This window comes from Aedes albopictus, chromosome 2, assembly GCF_035046485.1.
Source record: "Aedes albopictus strain Foshan chromosome 2, AalbF5, whole genome shotgun sequence".
NCBI lineage: Eukaryota > Metazoa > Arthropoda > Insecta > Diptera > Culicidae > Aedes > Aedes albopictus.
In genome coordinates, this window is record NC_085137.1 from 487,561,474 (window position 1) to 487,580,471 (window position 18,998).

Below are 18,998 nucleotides of genomic sequence, written 5' to 3' on the forward strand. Positions count from 1 at the left end.
GTTTATAAATTGGTCGATGGCTCTCAGCCGGAAAACGTGCAGCTCTTCAGCAAGACCTAGTTGTGCTATTCGATTACTTGTCAATCGATGATCTGTAACAGCTTCACTGAAGCATTACAGAAGCTTTATGGAAGTTTCACAACAGTTTGCAGAAGCTAACCTGAATATTTGTAGAAGGTGTACCGAATTTATGCAAAAGTTCACATAAGCTTTACAGATGTTTTGTAGATGCTTCACAAAATCTCTAGAGGAATTTTACAAAAGCTTCACAGAAGCTATTCAGAAGCTTCCCAGAAGCTTTGCAGAAGCTTCCCAGAAGCTTTGCAGAAGCTTCCCAGAAGCTTTGCAGAAGCTTCCCAGAAGCTTTGCAGAAGCTTCCCAGAAGCTTTGCAGAAGCTTCCCAGAAGCTTTGCAGAAGCTTCCCAGAAGCTTTGCAGAAGCTTCCCAGAAGCTTTGCAGAAGCTTCCCAGAAGCTTTGCAGAAGCTTCCCAGAAGCTTTGCAGAAGCTTCCCAGAAGCTTTGCAGAAGCTTCCCAGAAGCTTTGCAGAAGCTTCCCAGAAGCTTTGCAGAAGCTTCCCAGAAGCTTTGCAGAAGCTTCCCAGAAGCTTTGCAGAAGCTTCCCAGAAGCTTTGCAGAAGCTTCCCAGAAGCTTTGCAGAAGCTTCCCAGAAGCTTTGCAGAAGCTTCCCAGAAGCTTTGCAGAAGCTTCCCAGAAGCTTTGCAGAAGCTTCCCAGAAGCTTTGCAGAAGCTTCCCAGAAGCTTTGCAGAAGCTTCCCAGAAGCTTTGCAGAAGCTTCCCAGAAGCTTTGCAGAAGCTTTGCAGAAGCTTCCCAGAAGCTTTGCAGAAGCTTCCCAGAAGGTTTCCTAAGAAGTTTTCAGATATTGTTCAAAATTTATTAGATCTAATAAAAATTTGCTAGAAGCTTTCCTGAAGAAATTTACAGGGGAAAATCTGAAAAGAAAATCCAGGTAGCTCCCAATGATATTGCAAAAGAAATTACTGCATAAAAATCCGGAAGAAAATCTTAAGGAATTGCAAAAAAAAAATATTGCCCAGATTGGAATTGTCGTAGATGTCCTTAAAAAACCTGCAAGAGGAATATCGTGAGACATCCCTGGAATTCTTAAATAATTTGCCTGTAAAATTCCTAAAGAAATTTCTAGAGAAGTTACTTAGGAGATTTCAGAAGGAATAACTGGAGAAATTTCGAATAATATTAAGAAATTAATTTGCTATAAGACTTACCAACTGAAATGTCAAATCATTTCATAGAAACATTACAGCAGAATTTCCAAAACATTTGTCCGAAGTGATCTCTTGAAAAAAAAAATCTGCAGTAAAAAGACAGAGAAATTTCCAAAAACATTGCTGAGTGATTTCCTTAAATTATTCACGGAAGAAATCTTTGAGGAATTTTCGATGGAATTCCTCTCCAAAAGCTTTACAGAAGATTCCTAGATGCTTTCCATAATTTCTGCAAAAGCCGCTCAGGAGCTTTGCAAAAACTACCCAGAAGCTTCCCGCAAGCTTTGTAGAAGCTTCCCCAAGGTTTGTAGAAGCTTCTGAGAATCTTTGCAGAACCTTCCAAGAAGCTATGCAGAAGTTTTCCAAAAGCTTTGCAAATATTCCTAGAAAGTTTGCAGAAGCTTCACAGGAGCTTTGCAGATGCTTCGCAGTATCTTCGCAGAAGCTTTTACTTAGAAACTCAACAGAATCTTCCCTGAATCTTTGCAGAAATCTGGCAGCAACTGCGGAGCGGACGTGTTATGATGTTTAAATTATGTGACTAGAACACCAGAATCCTCGGATCGAATCTCACTCCCGACAAACTCACAAAAAGTGTGGGTTCTTTCTTCTTTAGTGAAGTTAAAAGTGGGCCCGAGATGAATTACAGGGGGTGGCCAAAATGTTTGGGATAGGCAACTTTTTTTCTCCCACAAAAAAGTTCAACATGCTGTAACTTTTCATAGAGTGCATCAAAAAATCTCAAATTTTGACTGTTCATCAACCTGTTATATGTGCATCATTGGTAAAAATTTGGGCTCGATTGAATAATTTTCCGCGAAGTTAGAACCGTTCAGGTAAAACACTATTTTTTAGAGAACTCATATTTGAGCTGTCATGTCTCGGAAACCAGTGAACCGAATTGAATGAATTTTTTAAAGTTTATCATCAATATATTGATACTTAATACAACGATATAAAATGTAACATTTTCTCACGGCGAATTAAGTTATACCGGGTTGAAATTTTTACTCATACAGAGGAAAATAAGTCAAATTTACAAAACCGCACAAAAATTACTAAATGTGTTCTTCCTTTATTCTAAATAGGCTCCACTATATCTGATTAAAGATAACTTGAAAACAAAAGTGGAAAATCTTTGGACATCAACACTATAATTTATTGACATTGACTTAAAAAAAATACATTTTTTTGAAAAAAAAATCCAAAAAGTGTCAATCCATGATAACTTTTTTCAACGTTTAAAAAGTATTTATGTTTTAATATTTTGTGAAGCATTTGTATATTGTTAGTGTACGTTCAAAATTTCATTCAATTCGGTTAACTGGTTTCCGAGATATGACAGCTCAAAAATGAGTTGTCTAAAAAATAGTGTTTTACTCGAAAGGTTCTAACTTTGCGAAAGATTAATCAATCGAGTCCAAATTTGTATCAATGATGCACATATAATAGGTTGACAAACGGTCAAAATTTGGGATTTTTTGATGCGCTCTATGAAAAGTTATAGCATGTTGAACTTTTTTGTGAGAGAAAAACAGTTGCCTATCCCAAACATTTTGGCCATCCCCCGTAGCTTCGGGATTAAAATTAATTGCGTAATTATTCGTCTGGATGATTTCTCAATTTTAACTGGCTCTCGCAGTCTAGGAGATAAAAACGGATAGTTTTGTTCTGCCGGATGTTTCGGTACTTTGAATTTGGCCTTTTTCAAGGGTGGAACTGTCTACCGTTTTTCGTTTATAGTTCTTGCCGTTTTGTACAGATGGGGTAATAGCTAATAGGTAACTGCTATTTTGAAGATGGCGTAATAGTAATCACTAGCAATCAGAAGCCTACCAGGAGTTTTGTAAAAAATTGCCAGAAGACTTAAAAAAAGCTTCCCGGGAGCTTTCCAGAAACTGCACAGAGACTTTGCAGAAGCTTCTCAGAACTTCCCAGAAGCTTTCCAGAGCCTTTGCAGAAGCTTGCCAGAAGCTTTGAAGAAGCTTCCCAGAAGCTTTGAAGAAGCTTTCCAGAAGCTTTAAAGAGGCTTCCAAGAAGCTTTGAAGAGGCTTCCAAGAAGCTTTGAAGAAGCTTCCCAAAAGCTATGAAGAAGCTGCAAACAGAAGCTTTGAAGAAGCTTCCCAGAAGCTATGAAGAAGCTTCCAAAATGCATTTAAGAAGCTTTCCTGAAGCCTTGCAGAAGCTTTGAAGAAGCTTCCCAGAAGAGCATTTAAGAAGCTTTCCTGAAGCCTTGCAAACAGAAGCTTTGAAGAAGCTTCCCAAATGCATTTAAGAAGCTTCCCTGAAGCCTTGCAGACAGACGCTTACCAGAAGCTTCCCAGTGGCTTTGTAGAAGCTTCCCAGATGATTTGTAAACACTTTGTAGAAGCTTCCCAAATACTTTGTAGAAGCATTTCAGAAACTTTCCAAAATCTTTGCAGAAGATGCTTTTAAGAAGCTAGGCAGGAGCTTCGAGAAGCTTTCCAAAAGCTTCCCAAAAACTGTGAATAATCTTCCCAAAAGCTTTGCTGAAATAATTGGAGATTACACGGAAAAAATGTCATAAGATTTTTCATTTTCCACAGTTTTTGGTGCAAATTTCCGTCCGTCAGCATTGCTAGTGTTTATTAGTACTGGATAGAAATAATTCCGCCGTTGAACACTTTTTAATAAAGAGTTAAACAATAATAGAGTGACGTTTTCGTGACATTTCCCATTCCTAGACGAGACCTTCACTTCAAAATGACCAGCAACGATAGGTCGCGGGTTGTTGATCTTCTTGAGTGACAATTGTTATTTTGTCGCTCTGTTATCATATCAAAGCAACAGAAAAGATTCGTCTGGAACTCTAGAGGGCCATTTCAATCGATTGTTTCTTCCACCCCCTTCGGAGATAAAAGTAAAATTTCACCCAAACCATTCGTCCCAACTAAAAGGGCTGCATATCTTCGCAGAGTGTCTCTTCTAAAATTTACAAACGACAACGACGACGCTTCACATGCCTTTGAACCCATTCAACAAGCCGTGGATTTTTTTTTTGTCTCCTTCCAAGAATTGTTGAATCGGATTGAATCGAGCAGCAGCGATGCTATTCGGAATCGCGCGTCGTCGAGTGCTTATTTATCCAATGCCCTCGAAGTCGTTATAGATGGAATCCACTCATGAACAAAAAGGAAAGAAAAAAAAGACTGAGACTGAGCTGTTTTCCGATCGTGTTTTACAGATGGCACCCACCCGCACCAGATATATCGACAGCCAATGCGGGACAGCGTTCGGTGGATTGACGTCCTCGGTGGATACTTGGAAGGAGCTTATTGAAAAACCATTCATGCACGAGCAAGTGTTGAATGGACTCGTGAGAATCGCATTTGCTGGAGAGAGATAATATTAGTTGGGCAAGAGAAAAATTAAACTATGACTTGAAGAGGCTTCTGTTTATAGTTCAATGTATCAATAATAAGCCGATTAATAACTGTGACTATCAATAAATTCGCAGAACCAATCGATTTTGTAACCGATAACACTACAGGCTGGTGTCAATTCATCGAATTGAATTTAATTGCTTTTTTCATTGCTTCAATACCAAACTGCCTTTTAACAGTTTATTTTACAGATCAGTACACCTGGCAAACGAGAAAAATGAAAATTCGTTCTCATTCGTACTTGTAGTTTATTCATACATTCGTGTCATCGACCATATCGCTCTAATCCTCTTTTCATGAAAATCCATCATCAAACGCTACTTTCATCTGAATGCATGTTACACCGACCGTCGCACGTCACACACGGGGAAAAGCGTGTCACCACATTCCATTCGTCCATTTATCAACAACTGAGAAAAGTTCGCAAGAAAAAATGAAATAAAAGTTGGTTTTACTTATTTTCCTCGTTCGGATACCGGCCACCACCCACCCGTAACCCACCCGTGAGTCCTCTTGTAAAAATATGTCACATTCAGAAACTCTCTGAATCCGAGTGACTGGCACCACCGACCGTCACCGCTCTCACCTTGGGCGCATCATCGTCGTTCTAGCTAGTCGTCCGCCCCGTGCGGTGCGACAGTCAACTTGGGGGGATGCATGCATGTGTCGTTGAAACGATTTTCTAGACTTTATGAAATGTCACCGTCATCGCGTAGCGAAATTCCACGTATTTCGTTCTGCGGGACAACGGCAAATTTGAAAGGTCGTCGATCCACCAGCACGCGGGACTTTATCGACGTGAACGACCGAACGGAGCAACGATTCGCAGGAAACACTCGCCCTGTATGCATGTATACATAGGTTCACAGTGGACGTATTTTATACAAAGGTTGGTTAAAAGTATGTGAACAAAGATCGGAACAAGGTGAACAAAGCAAAAGAGAAACGATCCACCACACCTTGAAGTGGCAGCATGTAAGTCAAATCAAATTTTGATGATCGATCACAACGGTGCTGTACTAAGGGGTCTCTAGATAGCCTTGTGGATAAGGCTTTGGATTTTCAATCCGATAACTGTGAATTCAATCTCGTTAAAGTCCGAAAATTTCCTCGACTTCCCTTGACAATAGTACAGGGGATGGCCAAAATGTTTGGGATAGGCTACTTTTTTTCTCCCACAAAAAAATTCAACATGCTGTAACTTTTCATAGAGTGCATCAAAAATTCTCAAACTGTGACTGTTTATCAATCTATTATATGTGCATCATTGGTACAAATTTGGGCTCGATTGATTAATTTTTCGCGAAGTTAGAACCGTTTGGGTAAAACACTATTATTTAGACAACTAATTTTTGAACTGTCATATCTCGGAAACCAGTGAACCGAATTGAATGAATTTTCTAACGTTTATCAACAATATATTAGTACTTAAAACGACGTTATAAAGTGTAATATTTTCTCACGGCGAATTAAGTTATACCGGATTGGAATTTTTACCCATATGGTGGAAAATAAGTCAAATTTACAATACAACACAAAAATTACCAAATGTGTTCTTCCTTTAATCTGAATAGGCTCTAATATATCTGATTAGAGATAACTTGAGAACAAAAGTGGAAAATCTTTGGATATCAACACAAAAATTTATTGACATTGATGTAAAAAAATTAATTTTTTTCGAAAAAAATCCAAAAAGTGTCGATCCATGATAACTTTTTTCAACGTTTAAAAAGTACCTATGTTTTAATAGTTTGTGAAGCATTGTCATATTGTTAGTGTACGTTCAAAATTTCATTCAATTCGTTTCACTGGTTTCCGAGATATGACACCTCAAAAATGAGTTGTCTGAAAAATAGTGTTTTACCCGAACGGTTCTAACTTTACGAAATATCAATCAATCGAGCCCAAATTTGTACCAATGATGCACATATAATAGGTTGACAAACAGTCAAAATTTGAGATTTTCTTATGCACTCTATGAAAAGTTATAGCTTGTTGAACTTTTTTGTGAGAGAAAAAAAAGTTGCCCATCCCAAACATTTTGGCCATCCCCTGTATATCATTGTGCTTGCCACCCAATATTATGTACTTACCCTTAATGTGGGATTGTTTCAAAGCAATACGAAACGAGACGATATGTGAGATTTTTGATATGATGAGGTACGAAACGAAAAGGAATTCAAAAATGTTTCGTGAGATCAATACAACATTCGCATTTACTCGATATTGTTTGGGAAATTAAACAAATCTACTATTTTTTTCTTCGAAATCTTGTAAGTGTATGGTTTTTGTGTCATTTGGTACAATAGAAGTAATAATCCGACCAGAAGCACCTAACAAGGTTATAATAAAATTATACCAACCGTTGCTAGAAATAACATAATTTGATATAATTTTGTTGTAATGATTCTTATATATAAATGACCATAACAAATCTGTAACGAAATTTGTTATTATTTTAGAAACAAAACTTGTTTCATTTATTCAAACAGGTGAGTAACAACATTTGTTACATTATGCATATTAAAATAATTGCCCATAACATAATTTCGTAACAGGTTCATTATAATACTTGCTATGATTTTTGTAACAAAATAATTTTAAAATTTGTTGGATTTTTTATATTGACTCGAAAAGTTTTATCATTTTTGTAATATGGACCACTCGAGCAAAGAATAAAAAAAGAAAAAAAATGACACCTCTTGTCTCTTTTTATGTAAACGTCAAGCGGCAAGACAAAAGGCGCTCTCTAAGCGTATCAAGGTGGAAGCTCTCTATAACAGTGCTCGTGATTTGTGGTGAACAGTGTTTGTGAAACTGGTGTGCGTATGTTTTAGTATCCGCATATAATCAGTAACGCACCCTACCGCATGAAGATTGGACTTTCGTCCGCAGATAGCGCTGCGGTAGTGTCCCCGAGCATCTGCAGAGTCCAGAGTGGGCATTATTGATATTCTGATTCTTTGACTCGAGCCAAAAGAAAAAAAAAAGTATAACACAGGTAACATTCATTTATAACGCAACGCTAAAATCGTCATGTGCTTTGAAGCTGTCGTTATGCGATATCATTACAGCTAGAAGCTGTAGTAAAAAAACTGTTGGGATATCAACATGGTTTGCTGGATGTAAACATTATTATCAAAGCAAACTGTAAGCTGGATATATGGCTGCAAATCAAATGCTTCACAGGTATTTGTTTTCTATTTTTTTAATTCTTTTATTGCACTCTAATCCAAATCCAGAATAGTTGCTGGATAATGTGCCAATCGAATAAGAATCCACACTACCAAAACAACTGCATTTATTCAGTTCATTTTGTAACGTTACAGCGCTTTGTAGCGTTCTTTAGTAGAAATTGGAGGGCATACGAAAAAAGGCTAACTTGAAAGAAAAATCTTATCTACGCGTAACTTCGAAACTGTGGAAAAGCCGCGTAGAGAAAGTCGTGTCAAAGTGAATCCAGTATAGAGCAAATCTGCGCAAAATCGGTAAACAACAAGACTTTAACATCTCTGTTTCGGGCGAAACTATGCTTAAGTATTCATCATAACAGTTTATGTGTTTTGACGTGAGAAAAGATTGTTAGGTTTCGAGAGTAACTTTTGAAAAGAACGTATATGTTTTTGATATGGATGTTCTTGTCTGAAAAGAAATGGTAAGAAAACAAATGGACACTAAAAATCATGTTTTACTTATAAAAAATCATATTTTAACACAAAAATTCAAACTCCAAAAAATACGTTACAGTGTATAATTTTGAAGGAAACCGGGTGTTTTGGTGACAAAAGAAACATGGGGCAAACATTATTGAAAAAAAGCTTTTCTAATAGCAACTTTGAGGAGTTTTTTGCCTTTCTCTTACACCAAGGTGTACCGAAAGGCTATATGTTCACTCCAAAAACGAAAATTTTATAGAGGCCTCGGAGGGGGCAAGTCTTATATACCAACCGACTCAGCTCGACGAGTTGAGATGATGTCTGTCTGTGTGTATGTGTGTGTGTATGTATGTATGTGTGTGCGTATGTGCGTGTGTGTGTGTGTGTGTGTGTGTGTGTGTGTGTGTGTGTGTGTGTGTGTGTGTGTGTGTGTGTGTGTGTGTGTGTGTGTGTGTGTGTGTGTGTGTGTGTGTGTGTGTGTGTGTGTGTGTGTGTGTGTGTGTGTGTGTGTGTGTGCAAAAAGGTCACCTCATTTTTAGATAATAAATATCAACCGATTTCAACGACCGATGGTTCATTCGACGCGGCATATAGTCCCATTGTTTCCTATTAAAAATGGTTCAGATCGGTCCAGCCGTTTCGGAGCTATGGCCATTTAGGTGTTCCGGATCGGTACCCCAGGAAGGGGCCAGATATAAAAACGCTACAAACCCATGCAAGCGACACATCAAACCACGGCATTTTTAATAACCTGATGAACGGTAAGCAGGATAATAGTCTCAGACCATATCTGAACCGGTAGTGTTTCGGAACCGGTTCCGGGAGTTCCGCCGGAAGTGGCCAAATATGAAAGTGAATTGAACACATGCATGCGACACATCAAACAGTGGCTTTTTCGATAACCTGATGAACAGTAGGCAAGAAAACATTCTCAGACCATATTTGAATCGGTAGTGTTACAGAACCCGTTCCAGATGTCCTGCCGGAAGAAACCGAGTATAAAAGTTAAACAAACCCTCGCATGCGACGCATCAAATCGCGGCTCTTTAGGCAACCTAATAAACCTTTAGCAAGAAAATAGTTTCAGACCATATTTGGATCAACCGATAGTGTTCCGGAACCGGTTCCAGGTGTCCCGCCGGATGTGGTCAAATGTGGAAGAGAACCAAACTCATGCCTGCGGCACATTAAACAGCGGATATTTAAATTATTTGATGAACGATTAGCAAGAAAATAAGCTCAGACCACAACTAAGATCTCTTTAAAGACTACCGATAGTGTTTCTGATCCGATCTAGGGTGTCCCGCTGGAAGTAGCCAAATGCCAAAAGGCACCAAACCCATGCATGAGACACATCAGATAGCGGCTTTTCAGATAACTTGATGAACGGTTAGCAAGAAAATAGGCTCAGACCACATTAGACAATATCGGTAGTGCTCCAGAACCGTTTCAGTTGTTACGCCAGAAGTGGTCAAATGCACAAATGAACCATACCCATCCATTAGACCCATCAATTCATGGCTTTTTAGGAAGCCTGATGAACAGTTAGCAAGAAACTAGTATTGTCCCGGAATCGGTTCCGGGTGTCCCGCTGGAAGTGGTCAAATGAAAGAGTGATCCTAACCCATGCATGCTATACAACAAATCGTGACTTTTTGGATAACCAGATAAACGGTTAGCAAGAAAATTGGCTCAGACCGCATTCAAAACTACCGGTAGTGTTCAGGATTGGGTTTCTCGGGTATCGTACCGAATGTGGCCAAATACAAAAGTGAACCAAACCCATGCATGCGACACATCAAACCGCGTTTTATTAATAAGGGAACGTCCATAAATTACGTCACACAAATTTTGACAATTTTCAACCCCCCTCCCCCTATGTCACACTTTTTGTATGAGGCCTCTAAAATTTTAGTATGGGTCGTCACACTTTGCCGAACACCCCCTCCCTCCTCAAAGCGTGACATAATTTATAGACGTTCCCTAACCTGAGGAACGATTAGAATTAGACCATTCGGTCTAATGACCATTCGGCCTAATGACCTTCGGCCTAATGACCTTCGGCCTAATGACCCATTATCATTTATTTCATGCAAATTCATGTTCACCATTTCACTCTATGCACGAAATGTGTTTCTTTCAATTCATGACATTAAATGCCAATTGGAATACGGCCTTGTACTCAGCTTTACAGTGTATTTTATGAACACTTCCGAAACTTATAACAAAGAGCGTTACTGAAGTTGTCAAAATATATTGTTAAGTAGTTACAGTTGTAAGTGTTACACAAAATACTTGAAAAAAAATACAAATATGCTGCCCCAAAAAAGTAGAACAACATAATATTCCCAAAAACTTTCAAAGGTTGACATGAATATGGCGAAAAAATGTTCCAAAATGTTTTTTAACCATTTTTCATTTTTAAAAGGCGAACACACTGATAGCCTTATAATCGATTCTCTTTCAAATAAGTTCAAATCCTTTTTCAGAACGATTTAAGGATGCATACTACACATAGATATAATACATAATATTAGTTTCTATACGAAATCGTCATTGCTTCAAATGTTTTGTAACTATATTCTAGATTCAGAAATATAGTGTGAACTTTTGCCCCACAGCTACTGCGGACTTTTGCCTCACTATCGATGCTTTAACAATGTTCCTTCCTACAAGAAACACTAGAATCTTTTTGTTTATACGAGTGCACCTCTCGAATTACTATGGAATAGAGATTTTTTTTTAATCTTCTTCTGTTTGTCTGTACTAAAGCAATCTCAACAAATCACACCATTTCAGATTCCTGAGGTGTAAAAATAAACAGTAGGATGGATCAACGTAATATGAGAAAATGAAAATTATCGCATCAACCTCGGACAAAGTTTCTTCAATCCTCTTTTGCATCTAAAACTATTGGGATTTTTTTTATGGTTTAATTGCTTGCATTTTTTGTCAAATATTACATGAATCTTGTAACCTATGATAATAAAATATAGCCTAAAGTGTGAAGAAAAAACTTTGTCGAAGACCGTAAAGTCATCTGTGATTGTGAAAAAAGTTATATCCTAGCTTGTAATTATCGTCTTGATGTTGATCGGCCTTCAGTGATAGTGAAAGTGCTCATGCAGTCAACTGAAAATTCTGATATTTTCAGCTCTGTCTATTCGTTTAACATAACGTCGGAATATGTTCCATTAATAAGTTTCCCAATTTTATTAAAATTATTGCTTTACTAAATAAAGTATTCTCAGGATTTAGGAACAGTTTGGATTACGTCGGCGGAAAGATCATGCTTCGGAATGATGGCCCATGCACAGAAATTTTCTAAACAAAGCAATAGTGGAAGATTCCAAAAACAGGGACCGAATTGTAGACCACCCGATAGGTAGTAGATGGTCCGCATCACGACGGTTTCAAACCGAACAGACTCAATATGTACCAAAACTTGCGTATGACATTCTTGAGTTTAGCAAAGCCACCTTGACAAGGAAACCTTGACCGATTGAACCCCTGAAAAAGCCCCATACGGACCGAAATGTTGAAAAAAAAACATAAACTAGTGTTTTCGATTTCTCCAAAAGACTGCAAAGCCAACATTCTGAAGCAAAACTATCCCAGTCGTATCCCGACCAAGAAAAGATCATCAGTACATGTTCGACTAGAAAGGCACTATCACCACTAGGTGGATTAATCTGGGTTTTTTAAATCGCTTTCGGTTGATAAAAAAATATGTTTCAATGACAGAATATGGTTCCACCAAAAACTTGGAATCGCAATGCCGTCAATAATAATCTTCCTAACAGTAATCGTTCCAGAGATATTTCAAAGTAAATTTCAAGATTCTCTCAATATGTAAACAATGGACAATTTCCATAAGTTATTTGTTACGCTCTATCAATAGCACTATGTTAATTCCTCTCTCACTCTTCTTGGCGTAACGTCCTCATTGGGACAAAGTCTGCTTCTCAGCTTAGTGTTCTATGAGCACTTCCACAGTTATTAACTGAGAGCTTCCTTTGCCATTTTGCATGCGTATATCGTGTGGCAGGCACGAAGATACTCTATACCCAAAGAAGTCAAGGAAATTTCCTTTACGAAAAGATCCTGGACCGACCGGGAATCGAACCCGTCACCCTCAGCATGGTCATGCTGAATACCCGTGCGTTTACCGCCTCGGCTATATGGGCCCTCCATGTTAATTCCAATACATTTGTATATGCCACCAACATTCTTTTTGACACTCACTTGATTGGACGAACAGATTGCAAATTATAAAAAGATTGTGAACTTCATCTTGTAAAAAAAATGAAGTTTCTAACGTTGTTATAAGAACAAAGAAATATAGCATTGGAATAAGTGAATTCTCAGTTTGAAAATCAAGCATACGTTTCATTGTTTTAGCCGTTATGTGTCCGACATTTTTTTTGCTTTTTTCTACACCGTGCATTTTAAATAAGCTCTGGGTACCCGGGTACCCTGTCGGCCACATAAGGGTTAAACAAGCGTCATTTTTTTTCTGCGTGAGCAAGTTTTAGGCAATGTGGCCGACCAACGCACAGTGGCTTATTTCAAACGAAAAAACGGACGCATTTCAGAAACGCGTTTTCAGTTTATGGAAAATAGTGTATCTTATGTAAAAATTTGCGGGGAATCCAATGGTGCCAACCCCTTTTCCGAAAAATGACAGGATGTATCCCATTTTGCCCTTTTTCCCCTATAAATTAGACATATTTTGATATATTAGGCCATATGGAAGCTTGGCCAGGATAAAAACATGCAACAAATATGCTACTTTACGTAAAAAAGTCCAAGGAATCGAATGCCGTTACCCCCTTTCTTGTCAAACATCAATAAGTGGCCCAATTCACCCCTATTCCCCTATCAGCTCGTCTTTTTCGAAATATTATTTCAAAATAATGCACAACTTTGATAAAGGCATTCAAAAATGATGGTATTTTATGTAGAAATGTCCAAGGAATCGAATGCCGTTATACCCTTTATTGTCCAACATCGATAAGTGCCCCAATTCGCCCCTATTCCCCTATAAGTTGATCTCTTTACTAATATTGATTAAAGTAAGGTAGAATCTTGATTATTGTAATCAAAAATGATAGCACCTTATGTAGAAAAGACCAAAAAACTGAATGCCGGCATCCCCTTTATTGGCAAACATCGATAAGTGGTCCAATTCACCCCTATTCCCCTAAAAGTTATTTTTTTTAAATATCGTTGTAAAACAATGCACAACTTTGATAAAGACATTCAAAAATGATGCTACCTTATGCAAAAATGTCCATGGAATTGAATGCCGGTATCCCCTTTATTGTCAAACATCGATAAGTGACCCAATTCACCCCTACTCCCCTATAAGTAGAATTACTTGAAAATATTTATCAATTACATTGCACAATTTCGATAAAGACATTCAAAAATGATGGATCTTTATGAAAAAAAGTACAAGGAATAAAATGCCAGTCTCCCCTTTATTGTCCAACATCGACACGTGGCCCAATTCGCCCCTATTCCCCTTATAAGTTGATCTCTTTACAAATATCGAATACAAAAGGTACAACTTTGACTATTGCAATCAAAAATGATGGCACCTTATGTATAAAAAACTAAGAAATAGAATGCTGGCATCTCCTTTTTTGGCAAACATTGATAAGTGGTCTAATTCATCCCTATTCCCCTATAAGTTCATCTTTTTCAAAATATCGATGCAAAACAATGCACAACTTTGATAAAGACGTTCAAAAATGATGCTACCTTATATAAAAATGTACAAGAAATCAAATGCCGGTATCTTCTTTATTGTCGAACATCGATAAGTGGCCCAATTCACCCCTACTCCCCTACAAGTTGAATAACTTGTAAATATCGATCTACTATCATGCACAACTTCGATAAAGACGTCCACAAATGATGCTTCATTATGTAAAAACGTCCAAGGAATAAAATACCGGTATCCCCTTTGTTGTCCGACTAAGAAAAGTGACCCAATTTGCCCCTATTCCCCTATAAGTAAATCTCTTTATAAATGTCTATTAAAAAAATGTACAACTTTGTTTAATGCCATCATTTTGATGATATCTTACGTAAAAAAGTCCAAGGAATCGAATGCTGGCATCCCCTTAATTGTCAAACATCGAAAAATGGCAAAATTCACCCCTATTCCCCTATAAGTTGATCTTTATAAAAATATCGGTTAAAACAAGCACAACTTTGATAGATATTCAAAAAATCATCACTTTTCAAATCTCTTTTAAAATAACTTAGATAAAGACATTCAAAAATGATGGATCCTTATGTAAAAAGTCTAAGAAATCGAGTGTCTGTATGTATGTTCCATGTTGTAAAATATCGTTAATCGTTATTGTAATTGATCGATATTTTCAAGTAATTCAACTTATAGGAGAATAGGGGTAAACTGGGCCAATTACCGATGTTTGGCAATATAGGGGATGCCAGCATTCGATTTCTTAGTCTCTTCTACATAATATAACATCATTTTTGATTGCATTAATCAAAGTTGTATGTTTGTAAAGAGATGAACTTAAAGAGGAATAGGAGCGAATTAAGCCACTTATTGATGTTGGACAATAAAGAGGATGAGGCATTTTACTGCTTAGATTTTTTTTTCATAAGGTAGCATCATTTTTAAAAAATCTTTATCGTAGTTGTGCATTGTAATAGATCGACGTTTTCAAATAATTCTACTTAATGGGGAATATGGGTGAAGTGGTTCACTTATCGATGTTTGACAATAAAGGAGACAGCGGCATTCGCTTCCTTGGACGGTTTTACATAATGAAGCATCATTTTTGGACGTCTTTATCGAAGTTGTGCATTATTTTGAAACAATATTATGAAAAAGATCATCTTTTAGGGGAATAGGGGCAAATTGGGCCACTCATCGATGTTCGACAATAAAGAAAATATCGGCATTTGATTTCTTGAACATTTTTATATAAGGTAGCATCATTTTTGGACGTCTTTATCAAAGTTGTGCATTGTTTTGCATCAATATTTTGAAAACTTGAACTTGTAGGGGAATAGGGGTGAATTGGACCACTTATCAATGTTTGCCAAAAAAGGAGATGCCAGCATTCTATTTCTTAGTTTTTTATACATAAGGTGCCATCATTTTTGTTTGCAATAATCAAAGTTGTACCTTTTTTATTCGATATTTGTAAAGAGATCAGCTTATAAGGGGAATAGGGGCGAATTGGGCCACGTGTCGATGTTGGACAATAAAGGGGATACTGGCATTTTATTCCTTGTACTTTTTTTCATAAAGATCCATCATTTTTGAATGTCTTCATCGAAATTGTGCATTATAATTGATAAATTTTTTCAAGTAATTCTACTTATAGGGGAGTAGGGGTGAATTGGGCCACTTATCAATGTTTGGCAATAAAGGGGATACCGGCATTCAATTCCATGGACATTTTTACATAAGGTAGCATCATTTTTGAATGTCTTTATCAAAGTTGTGCATTGTTTTACATCGATATTTTGAAAAAAAAGAACTTTTAGGGGAATAGGGGTGAATTGGACCACTTATCGATGTTTGCCAATAAAGGGGATGCCGGCATTCAGTTTCTTGGTCTTTTCTACATAAGGTGCTATCATTTTTGATTACAATAATCAAGATTCTACCTTACTTTAATCAATATTAGTAAAGAGATCAACTTATAGGGGAATTGGGGCGAATTGGGGCACTTATCGATGTTGGACAATAAAGGGTATAACGGCATTCGATTCCTTGGACATTTCTACATAAAATACCATCATTTTTGAATGCCTTTATCAAAGTTGTGCATTATTTTGAAATAATATTTCGAAAAAGACGAGCTGATAGGGGAATAGGAGTGAATTGGGCCACTTATTGATGTTTGACAAGAAAGGGGATAACGGCATTCGATTCCTTGGACTTTTTTACGTAAAGTAGCATATTTGTTGCATGTTTTTATCCTGGCCAAGCTTCCATATGGACTAATATGTCAAAATATGTCTAATTTATAGGGGAAAAAGGGCAAAATGGGATATTTCCTGTCATTTTTCGGAAAAGGGGTTGGCACCATTGGATTCCCCGCAATTTTTTACATAAGATACACTATTTTCCATAAACTGAAAACGCGTTTCTGAAATGCGTCCGTTTTTTCGTTTGAAATAAGCCACTGTGCAACGGCGGCCACGGCGTGTTTATGGTGGCGAGCAAAGGGAGGTTGTATGGGGTACCAAAAGGGGTACCTGAAGATTGCAGGGGTACTAGGAGATCTCAGGAGCGTTTCAGGATTATCTCAGGAGGCTTCAGCGATTCTAGGAAGGGTTCTTCAGGGGGTCGCAGGGGCGTTTCAGATAGTCTCAGGGAGATTCCAGGAGGCTATTCTAAGAGGTCTTAAATGTGTTTCAGAGGATCCAAAGGCGCAAGCGTTTCAGCGGCTTCCAGGGTGTTCCAGGCAAAAGAAAATGACAGTTTCGCAATGTAGGCCTGGAGTTTCAAAACTGCTCCGAAAACCGTGAAACAGTCAGGTCGAGAACCGGAACTGTGAGAGTGTGGAGTTATTGATTTTTGGAACACGTTTCATGGGCATTTTGGAGGGCATTTCAGGAAGCTTCAGAGGATCTTCGGTGGGTTTCAGAGGTGTTTTTGGAGGTTTCGGAGGGTCTCAGGTGCATTACATGGGGTCCGAGAAGGTTTTAGGGGGATTTCAAAGGCAATGCAGGAAATTCTAGAGAACTTTCGGCGCGTTACGTAGGCGTGTTCGGGGTCTTTGAAGGGGCGCGTTTTAAAGGGCGCGTTTTCGTTGCTTTTGGAAGGTTTCAGGTGCATTTCATGGGGTCCGAGGGGGTTTTGGTGGAATTCAGAGGCGTTTCGAGAATTGTTAGAGAATTCTCAGAGACCTCTTCTCGAACACCCTCGGAACGCCCAAAATGCCTTGAAAAGCCTGTTACCGACAGGTAACATCTTGCGAAATAATGGGTGCGAGACGGTAGGGAAAATTATTGTGAATTAGTTCAACTGCAACGGCGCATTCAAACCGGCCTGCGGGCAGCTGAAATAATTAAAACGCACGGACGCTGATGAGCGACATCGACGAGCGCAAGAAGCAATGGGAGTTACCTGGAGCACGTAGGAAATGGGAAAACGCAAATTTCCCTGGGTGACCGATTGCGAGTGGGTGACGGTGAAGGCTAGTGGGAGGACGACTGAACGGCAGTTAGTAGGCAGCACTCGAACCGAGCCGATCGTCCCTCGAGTCGAAGAGATTTTTCTTGGAGTTAGTTTTCCTGGGCAGAACGAATTGCTCGGCGGCCATCCTGAGACCCTGATTTTTCCGACCGACCACAAGGCGTGGGAAATTATCCGTCTACGCCCAAAGGATTTTCGTCCGACCGCCGGCCGTCGGCTGCCAAGAGTCCCGCAGAAGGCATCACCAGGCCTGTTCCAGGGCTTATAGTTACAAGCCATCGTTACTCCTTGTGAAACCTCGTGGCCTCAGAAAGAGTGTTGTGGCCAGAATAGCCGTTTTCCGCCGTGGCCACTCCTGTTGTTTTCGTGGCAGCCGTCGCTGATCCTCGTAGTGGCCTACGGCACGTTGCTACGCACTTTGCGACGGCCGAGACCAATCCTAGCAGCGGCCACCGCTATTCACCGCGGACGACGTCGATTTGTGCCGCCCATCGCCGCCGCGGCCACCCTTTGAGCCAAGCCAACATTGTTCCTCGTCGCGGCCACCACTACTGGTCACCGCGGCCTGCGCTTCTTTGCGCCTCCCTTCGCCGTGGCCAACACCGCTCTACAAACGACGCCGCGGCCCTTCGCCGCAGCCAACGCCGCCTTTCACGGCGGTCCCTGCCGTCCCGCGCTGCACATCACCAAGGTCTACGCCATACCTCGCCACGAACAGCGTCGCTCTTCGCCGTGACCAGTGTATCATCCAAACTACATGCATGTAAGTCGCCATAATAAATCCCCATTTGCCCCGTTCATTCAATCTTTTCAGGACTCTCGCACTCCGAAGATTCCCCACGCCTAACGCCCTGAGACCCGGGACCAAAAGAGGTCTTGACTGCCCACTCCAATCGCCTGCCGCGGCTAAGACCAGCAGGCGGGAGCTTGTGTCCGTTCCCTTCAGGAACGGAGTGGTCCCGGGGCCAAAATAATTGAGTCTTATAAGCCCTTGAAAACTCCATAATCTCATCGAAAAGACCTTGAAATCCCCGTAATCCATTAGAAATGACTTTTAAACCCAAAAATGTTCCAGAATCCCGAAGTCGATGGTTCAAACACAATAACACACGAAACAATCACTTTTAGCCATTTTGGGAACCCTTCGACCTCATCACAATCCGGAATATTGCCTGAATGGTTTCGGATATTGCATGGCCGCTTGAGTAAAATAAATTAGCACCAATTTATGATCGATTAAGGGCGACTTAAAAAAAATCGGATGAAAACTGACGAAATGCCAGCATTTTGAAAATGAGTTGTCGGGGGTCGGGTACGTGAAGGTTAATCATAATCATTAGTCATCCTAAAAATCAAATTTATTATTAATCTTAATCATTAATCACATAAATTGGAATTTTAATTATCAATGATTAATCATGATTAAATTTTTTGTTAATCATGAACACTCTCGTTCGGTTCGGAGTCGGCTACATGGGTCATACCCAACAAACATTA

At 39.1% G+C, this 18,998-nt stretch overlaps 1 protein-coding gene across 2 annotated transcripts in view; it reads right to left on the reverse strand.

Moving 5' to 3' along the window:
* LOC109623124 (uncharacterized) overlaps window positions 1-18,998 on the reverse strand; it is a 582,257-nt gene that overhangs the window by 479,039 nt on the left and 84,220 nt on the right. The window lies entirely within an intron of this gene.